Consider the following 10,056-nt stretch of genomic DNA (forward strand, 5'->3'; position numbering starts at 1 on the left):
CACTACATTCCTCCATAGCAAGATTTAATTTGTGTATACAATTTAATTTGCGGTCCATGGGAAGAGCCGTTTTAACGATGCGTCCTGCCCAGCTCTTCGAAACGCCGGTGTTAAAACGGGGGTAGCTGATGAAGTAGAATGTTCTCTATGTGGCTTGTGTGTTTTCTCGTCTACGTTTTGTTTGCAATGTCCTGTACCCAGATATGCACCTATACATACAGGTGGATGTCGGTATGCACATACCTGTACGTATATATGCATATACTCATTTACTATTTGTTTTTACATACATACATACATACATACATACATATATAGAGAGAAGAAAGAAAGGGAAAAGTGTGAGGTGAATAGGAAATATTCTTCGATAATTTCCCCACTGTGGTTATGTCCATGCTGTGACATTGCCAGAAACAGAACCAGAAGACAAAAAAGTGTGAAAGAGGGGAGGGGAAAAAAAGGACAATGAGAGAATAAATTAAAGTAACGTGTTCAAGAGAAAGTAAAATGTGTGTGTGTGTGTGTGTGTGTGTGTGTGTACATATACTCTTTTACTTGTTTCAGTCATTTGACTGCAGCCATGCTGGAGCACCGCCTTTAAACGAGCATATCGACCCTGGGACTTATTCTTTGTAAGCCTAGTACTTATTCTATCAGTCTCTTTTGCCGAACCGCTAAGTGACGGGGACATAAACACACCAGCATCGGTTGTCAAGCAATGCTAGGGGGACAAACACAGACACACAAACACACACACACATATATATATATACATATATACGACGGGCTTCTTTCAGTTTCCTTTTACCAAATCCACTCACAAGGCTTTGGTTGGCCCGAGGCTATAGTAGAAGACACTTGCTCAAGATGCCACGCAGTGGGACTGAACCCGGAACCATGTGGCTGGTAAGCAAGCTACTTACCACACAGCCACTCCTATTTAAAACAAAGTAAAAAACACAAAATGAAAAAGAAGGAGGGGTGATATGGGACTTTGTGGTAGTAGTGATAGTAGTGGAGAAAATGATAGAAAGAAGATATGAGGAGGGAATTATGAGAAGGAGAGAGGTAGATAGAAAGAAAGGAAGAACAATACAATTAGATTGGAAGTGATACAAAAATGCACAATGAAAGATGAAAGAGAAAGGAAAGAGTAGAAAAATATGTTTTTTTAACTAACAATATGAAAAATAATAATGAAAATGTAGTGTCATTGTTGATGTTGATGATGTTTTTGTTGTTATTTAACCCCAGGTCAACTCTGATGGAACAGACCTATGATCAAAAGAATAGACATCGTGACACTACAGTCATCTCTCCCTCTCTCTTTCTCTCTCTCTCTCTCTCCTTCTTCCTCTACTTATCTATTTATCTATCTGTTTGTATCTATTTATTTATTAATCTATTTGTCTGTCTGTCTGTCTGTCTATATTCTTCTGCCTCTATCCATCTCTTTCCTCTCTCTCTCTCTATCTATCTATCCATCTGTTTCTCTATTTATATCTTTATCTCTATCTCTTTCTGTCCATCTCTCTCTCTCTCTATCTATCTATCTATCTATCTACCTATCTATCTATCTGTCTGTCTGTCTCCCTACCGATCCCTTTTGATCGGATTTTTTTATTTTCATTTTACCTTTTTTTTATTTTTAAGAAAAGCTCTACAGTTGTATTTGTCCCCTCTGTGTGCAGCCCTGTGTGGCTAATAAAAGAAAGATATCTATCTGTCTGTCTGTCTCAGTCTCACTCTCACTGGAATAAAATGTCCCAGATTGCATCTTCTAAGGTGCCCCCCCCCCACCATATTTTTTGTACGTGTGGTTTGAGGAAGATTTAGCAGCTGCTCCCACAGGTTGAATGATCACTCAGAGCTCCTGCATTGCACTGTACAGAGAAGTTATAAAGGAAGAAAGGAGATAATAAAGAAAAGGGGACGATGATGAAAATGCGTGTGGGAGGAAATGAAATTTGAGATAGAAAACAATAAACAGGATGTGATAGATTTGTGACAAAGATGCAAAGGAGCCAGCTTTGATTATAAAAACCATGCAGAGAGAGAAAGAGAGAAAGAGAGACAGAGACAGAGAGAGAGAGAGAGAGAGACAGAGAGAGAGAGACAGAGAGAGAGGTAGATAGATAGATGGATAGATAGACAGACAGACAGACACATACATGCATGCATACATACATACATACATACATGGATAGATAGATAGATAGATAGATAGATAGATAGATAGATAGATAGGTAGACAGAGATAGAGACAGAAAGAGAAAGAGAGAGAGAGTGTGCGTGTGTGTGTGTGTTTGTGTGGTTGTGTGTGCGTGTGTGTGTGTGTGTGTGTTTGTGTGGCTGTGTGTGCGTGTGTGTGTGTTATGAGTTAGTGGTTGACAGAGTTGTCCGGTGTGACTGTTTGGTTCATATAGCGCCAGGATCCTTAGTTATATTTGTGTGGAGACACTGAGAGGCATTTATTTCGTCGAGGTTGATTGCTTGGTTGATCAAATGTTGTGACAAGAAGCGCTCGTAACCTGTCCGCGGAGTGCTGAAGTTGAAAGAACAGGCCTTGCTCGATGAACTCTGGAAAATTTTCAGACCCCTAAACGTTAGCCAATAGCTAAACAGAGACAGTTGATGGTGAAGGGCAGTGAAATAACAGAGTAGGGTGGAGTACAAAGGTTAGGGAATAGAGAAGAGAGAGAGAGAGAGAGAGAGAAAATGAATCATTGATGGTACAGGTGATGCTGTTCCACTGGATGAGCAAGTGACATAAGAGAGAACAGAAAAGAAAATTAAAACAAAAAAAAAAAAAACCAGCAAGTAAACAAAAAAGCGAAAATGGTTTCAAGGAAATTGTGGAGCAGGGTTCAGTTTTCAGGGATGATGAAATATAGGAACAGAGATGAGGGATAGAAACGAATGAGGTAAGTTGAGTTTAGAATTACTGAATTCCTCAGACACACAGTCACAAACCTCACAAATTTCCCAGTATCTCTTTCGTTTTATCATCATCGTTATCGTACTCCCTCTTTCTCTTTCTCTCTCTCTCTCTCCCTCTCTCTTCCCATCTCATTCTCTCTCATTGTCTATCCTTTCTTTCACTCTTTCTTTCTTTCTTTAGCTCTATACCTTTGTCAGTCACTATGACTAGTTTTCTCTTTCTCTCTCCCCATCTCCCAGAAACAAAACACAAACCAATAACAGAACATCAAGAAATAGCAGCCAAGTCTCCCCCCAAGGATAGGACACACTATATAATGTAGTCTTACATATTTCTAAAGAGACAGGATAGTCATGGCAGGGATGTCTTTCATCACACATCAGCTCGAACAGGGCTGGCCTGGGGCGAAACAATGTCAATAAAGCAGATACAAGCAATAAAACATGCATGCACACACACACACGCACACAAACTGACATATGCACATATACACACAGATGTATACATGTAAACTGACATTTAAGCATACACAAACATACAAACTGATTCACAAATACATACACAGACATTCATATACACACACACTCACAAACTGATCAGATGCACACAAACGCACAAACACACATACACAAATGCACAAACTGACACAGTTTCACACATAAACTCAGGCATGCATGCACACACACACACACTCCAACACATTCCAACACATACACACACATACACATCCATACACATACACACACACTCACACAAAGGCAGACACACGCACAAAGACATGCATACACATACCCATACAGACACTCACACTAAGACAGACACACACACACATACAAACAGGAAAAATGACACAAACGCACACACAAACACACATGTTCACAGAAAGACAGACACACACACACACAACAAAAATGACACAAACACACACACAGAGCAAAAATGACACAGGCACACACACACACACACACACACACGCAGTCACAACACTACAGTTCTGCTTCCTCCAGATACATTGATGCTGTAGTTGTTGCTGTTAATGATGTTTAACCACAACTCAGCTTTGACTGGGAGTAGATCTATGCCCCCAAAACAATCCAACCATGACCAAATCACTTTTTTTTTTTGTTTTTTTTCCAGCTATTATGAGACGTCCTGTTATCGTATTATTCAACATTGCTTTAGACATACATCTGTTTAGGAACGTTTGTAGTTTGATTTGTAGAACATCTGACTGTTATTTCTAGCACGTTGAGTGACCATGTATCCGTAGTGGTAGTGGTGGTGGTGGTAGAGGTGGCGACAGCGGCATTGGTGGTGGTGGTGGTGTCAGCAGCAGTGGTGGTGGAGGTGGTGATAACAAAAGGGGTGGCGGTGGTGGTGGTGGTGGTGTAGTTACTGTTATTGTTGGTATGATTGTCATCTTCGCCAGTGCCCCTGGACTGGCTCTTGTGCGGGTGGCACATAAAATACACCATTTTGAGCATGGCTGTTGCCAGTACTGCCTGACTGGCCCTCATGCCGGTGGCATGTAAAAAGCACCCATTACACTCTCTGAGTGGTTGGTGTTAGGAAGGGCATCCAGCTGTAGAAATCAGATTGGAGCCTGGTGTAGCCATCTGGTTTCACCAATCCTCAGTCAAATCGTCCAACCCATGCTAGCATGGAAAGCGGACGTTAAATGACGATGATAAACGACGATGTTAGTGTGGTCATTGTTGTTGTGGTCGTTGTTGTTGGCAGTGGTGGTGTGGTTGTTGTATGTGATAGTGTTTCACAACTTTAGACTGGTATTTTGTTTTATGAGCCCAAAAAAGGTGGAAGGCATAGCTGACCTTGGCAGGATTTGAAACCAGAATGCAGGCAGCTGGAATACATACAGAAAGGCATTTTGTCCAACATTCTGATGACTCTACCTATCTGCCATGTATCCATGTACGTATATATGTATAGAGCCCCTCCAGTCATGAATGGCCATGGGATTGCACCTAAGAAGTACCCCTCTGAGACAGAAGTCCAGGCAAGGTTGTTTATGGAAGACCAGCAGTCGCCCATGCATACAAACCTCCCCTCTCCATGCCACCGATGTTATCCAAGGGAAAAGCAAAGGCTGATACAGCTTGGCACCAGTGACATCACAACTCATTTCTACTGCTGAGTAAACTGGAGCAATGTGAAATGAAGTGTCTTGCTCAAGAACACAACACACAGCCCAGCCCAGGAATCGAACTCACTGCCTCATGATTGTGAGCCCAGTGCTCTAACCACTGAGCCAGGTGCTTTCACGTGTGTGTGTGCGCATGTGACCATGTATGTGTGTATTTATATATATATGTGTATACATATAATATAAATACACACACACACACACATATATATATATCATCATTGGTCATCATCACTGTAGTTATCATCATCATCAGTCGTTATCACTGTTGTCATCATCATTTAACTTCCACGTTCCATGTTGGCATGGGTTAGATAGTTTATCAGGATCCAATGAGCCCAAGGACTGCATCATGCTCCAGTGTCTGTTTCGGTTTGGTTTCTGTGGCTAGATGCCCTTCGTAATGCCAACCACTTTATAACGTGTACTGGGAGCTTTTTTCATGCTATCAGCACTAATAGGACTGTTAGGCAATTTGCAAGACTATGACCCCCCACCCCACCCCAGGTGGAAACTTTACAGTAACAGAGGAGGAGGAAAAGATGAGTAAAAGTATGAGAGAAGGAGGCTAGGGAAGAACAGGTTTCTTGCTATAGAGGGGTCACATGACAACTCACATATTAGAAGAGAGGGTAGAAGTGATTGAGAGGAGCCAAAAAGTGGTAAGGGGGCAGTGAAACAGGAAATGACTGACAAGGTTAAGCAGCAGAATATTAATGATGAAATAGTAGACAGGAGAAGAACAAGATAACACACAAATGAGTGAACACACAAAAGAAAATAGCATGCAGCAAATGTATTTGGAGTTTTTAAATAATTAATAATAATAGGCGCAGGAGTGGCTGTGTGGTAAGTAGCTTGCTTACCAGCCACATGGTTCCGGGTTCAGTCTCACTGCGTGGCACCTTGGGCAAGTGTCTTCTACTATAACCTTGGGCTGACCAGAGCCTTGTGAGTGGATTTGGTAGACAGAAACTAATGGAAATATATATACTGTATTCTAAACATGAAAACCAGCAGCAAAATTACAGAAAATATTACAGATATCTCATAATTATATAAAACAAATTAATATGTATTTTATATATATAATATGTAAAAATTCAAATGTTAATAGTGTAAATTATTAATTTTATTTACATTTGGTAGAGGACAGGTGTGGTCGAGGTGAGAGATAAGAATACAGGTGACAATTTATAATATTTTTATCGACTTCAACCTGACTTCATCTTTGTTTCTAAGAGCATATTATTAGATTTGAAAACAAATTATGTCCAGATTAAATTGTGTTACTTCAATAACAGAATTATCCAAAATAAACTTTGTCATTGAATAAATTTTCAATGTATTTATACATACAACTCTTTACTATGAAAACATAGTGTTTATGAGAGAGTAGAGCGAAAGCAGATAAAAAATTTTTTTTATTGTAAATTACACTGTGGAAGAGTAATTTTAACCAATCGAAAAACCCCAAAATTGCTAAATTCATTTGTCATTTGCTTCTTACCAAAATGTTCATTTTCAACTGTGACCTGATCATTAACATAGTTCCACTGAAACTATTTGAAATTTAGTTAATGACCATTTCTTATAGACCTTAGGGGTTTTCCTTCTGTTTTTGGTGAACTTGCAAGCGAGAGGTCTGCTTATTCATGTTGATTAACTTTAATCTCTTGACATTAGTCATAGATTGGTCATCATTAGTCATATCCTGGTTCTCTTCTTTTGTCTGCAGACAACAATGTATTGTTAGTATTCCATCATTTCTGTTATTTTCATTTTCTTTTTACATTTTCTTTTACTTCTTTTCTCACTTGAAAGTTAGTTTTAAATTTATGCATATCCTATTTACTATGCATAAAAAATAAGGTGTTTTGGGACATTTCTCAACTGTGGGTACAAACTGACAGAAACAGTTTCCTTCTATGTAGATTTAAATTACATTTTAGAATTTTGAACATATGCTAATCAGAAAATAATGTCAATAAACTTATATGTATCTATCTGTATAAAATTACATCTGTACATACACATAAAAATATGCACACACACACACACACACACACACACACACACACACACACACACACACCCATCCATCCATCCATACATACATACAAACATACATACATACATATATACATACATACAAACAAGAATACCCTGTTGATGTCGTTGAAATTCCAATGAAGGAGACTTGGATCTAGGTTAGAAACCAACTCTTTCTCTATTGACCAGAAATCTAGAAATAAAACTGAATAATAATTGGCTGACTGACTGACATAGATACACACACACATATATTTTTTAGCTGATAACATGAACTTTTTTTTTTAATGCAATACACAAATATTGCATTATAAGGTATAGAATAACCTAAGAAGAGTCAATGAAAATGATAGATAACTTTATTAATAAACCTTGTTTCCTTAATTCCCTATAACTTCTTCCAAAGCAGCTAAAAGAAGAGAGACATTTTATCATAAATTCATATTGTCACATTATCAATTAAAAGAAATTATCATTTCTAAATAGATTGTATTTATTATTCTGAACAGAGGAGCTTGTTCAAGTCCATAAATATAATTCCATAAATAAGTGTTAATAAAACTAAAACAGAAGTCACACACAGCCCTTTACTTCTGCAGGCCATAATCAATTGCACCTAGAAAGTTCCCCTCCCAGGCAGAAGTCTGGGCAAGATTATTTGTAGAAGACCAACATTCCCCCATGCATACCAGTCCCCTATCTCCACACCACCAATGTTGTCCAAGAAAAAGGCAAAGGACAATACAGCTTGGCATCAGTGACGTTGCAGCTCATTTCTACAGCTGAGTGAACTGGAGCAATGTGAAATAAAGTGTCTCGCTTAAGAACACAACACACAGCCTGGGCCGAGAATTGAACTGATGAACTCATGATTGTGAGCCCGATGTTCTAACCATTGAGCCATGTGCTTTCGTATAGTTCAAATATCATATATGCATACAATATTAACTCCAACCCTCATTTGACTCAGTTAAAATTGTAGACAATATCATAAAGGAAGAAACTTCTTGACACAGGCAAAAGAGGAGCCTTGTTAAAGAATTTTCATCATGTGACTATCAGGTTGGATCACATAACATTATCATGGAAAACATACAATATTCTTTTCTACTCTAGGCATAAGGTCCAAAATTTTGGGGAGCAGGGCCAATCGATTAGATCAACCCCAGTATGCAACTGGTACTTAATTTATCGATCCTGAAAGGATGAAAGGCAAAGCTGACCCCGGCAGAATTTGAACTCAGAACATAAAGACAGATGCTGCCAGCCCGCAGTTTTGGAAAACATACAATATTGCAATAAAACAATGATATTGTGCATATAACTATAGAGAATCTATCTGGATAAAGTAACAAAAAAAGCATTTCTTGATTTTATGTATTTCATCAGATTGAAGAAAGGACCAACAGATTCACATATTGTTTTCCTCCTTCTAAGCATAAAAAATGTAAAACATTACTAAATAATGTCATATCAAAATTCACATAGACTTTTTCCTGTTTGTGAAAATACAATATATTGAAAAATTGATGAATAGTGACATGAAAAAAAATAGATGACATCTCAAATCATTTGAAGAGCACTTTATAACTATTGATTAAGAATTATATATAATTTTATATATTAAAGATATATCTAGCTTTAGGGATCAGAAAAGCCCCTAAAGTGCAGAATGGAGAAAAAAAATGTGTATGTATGTTAATGTTAATTGTGTTGTAAATATGTTATGATGAAGATGATTGTAAATGATTTGATGTAACACCAGAAGAATTCCTCAAGAGTATTCCTCAAGAGCTTTTATCAATCTAATATTGATTACTACTTCTCCTCAACAACATTAAGTTGATACTGAATTGATTAAAACTTTTTCATGCATTAGACACTGTAACAGTTGAAGTGGTCGACCTTTCATAAGATCTTCATCAAATAGACTTCAAATTTATAAACACACACTATACATAATAGATAGATAGGTGAAGTTCATAATTACTTGCAATACAAAGAATATACATTGAAATTATGACCACATTGGATATCTTCAAGGAAAGAACAGGAAAGATCTTTAACTTTCTATTGAATTGAAAGAAATAGAATAATGTGATGTTCCTTCATTAAATTTTTCTTTTTAGTTCTCAACAGGCAATTCACATCTCTTGCAATAGTACTTATGTGAGTACCGCATATTAGTTAATCTCTGTATCTTTATAATGACTTCCTTCTTTCACTATCTCCAGTAAGCAATGCAAAATCATAGATAAAACTAACACAATTTCATTGGAAACACTAGTATATCTAAATTAAGTTCATTCTTCTCCATGGAATAAAATAATTTATCCCAAACAACACCAAAGTCCAATTTCACTATTCATTTGTTCATTCACTTGTTTACCATTCATTTTCCCATACTACAGGGTGTCCACAAAGTCTGGGTACATAGAGATTAACACATAATTTAAGAAATTATTATTTCTTATATTTAATTGTTAATGTTATGATTTTATTTACTCCATGTACCCAGACCTTGTGGACACCCTGTAGAATGAGTTTGACTGGAGTTTTATTTGAGGGAGGATTTTACAGCTAGATTCCCTTCTTATTGTCAATCCTTACCTCCTTTTTAAGTAAGCGGTAACTTTATTCCACAAGCTTTCAAGGTGTGTTGTTGCTGAAGGACCATTGGCAAACAGATTTTTTTCAATTATATATATATATACATATACATACACATATACATGTGTGTGGTGTGTATATATACATATATACATACATATACATACATATACATACACATATACATGTGCGTGTGTATATATATATATATATATATATACATACGTAGACATACATATATGCATGTGTGTGTGTGTATATATATATATATATATATATATATATATAT

At 37.2% G+C, this 10,056-nt stretch overlaps 1 protein-coding gene and 1 long non-coding RNA gene across 6 annotated transcripts in view; one reads left to right on the forward strand and one right to left on the reverse strand.

Annotated features, from left to right (window-relative positions):
• The window catches only part of LOC106876727 (uncharacterized), a 1,061,911-nt gene that overhangs the window by 774,566 nt on the left and 277,289 nt on the right, over nt 1–10,056 (reverse strand). The gene's annotated exons all lie outside the window — the stretch shown is intronic.
• The window catches only part of LOC106876728 (uncharacterized), a 363,609-nt gene that overhangs the window by 21,450 nt on the left and 332,103 nt on the right, over nt 1–10,056 (forward strand). Inside the window, exon 1 of one of the 4 annotated variants that reach the window (XR_001410287.2) lies at nt 1,898–2,924. The exons of the other annotated variants lie outside the window; for them this stretch is intronic. This is a non-coding gene — a long non-coding RNA (uncharacterized LOC106876728). Of the gene's footprint in view, nt 1–1,897; nt 2,925–10,056 lie in introns of those variants that run through there. 4 annotated transcript variants of the gene reach the window in all.

This window comes from Octopus bimaculoides, chromosome 3 (assembly GCF_001194135.2).
Source record: "Octopus bimaculoides isolate UCB-OBI-ISO-001 chromosome 3, ASM119413v2, whole genome shotgun sequence".
Taxonomy (NCBI): Eukaryota; Metazoa; Mollusca; class Cephalopoda; order Octopoda; family Octopodidae; genus Octopus; species Octopus bimaculoides.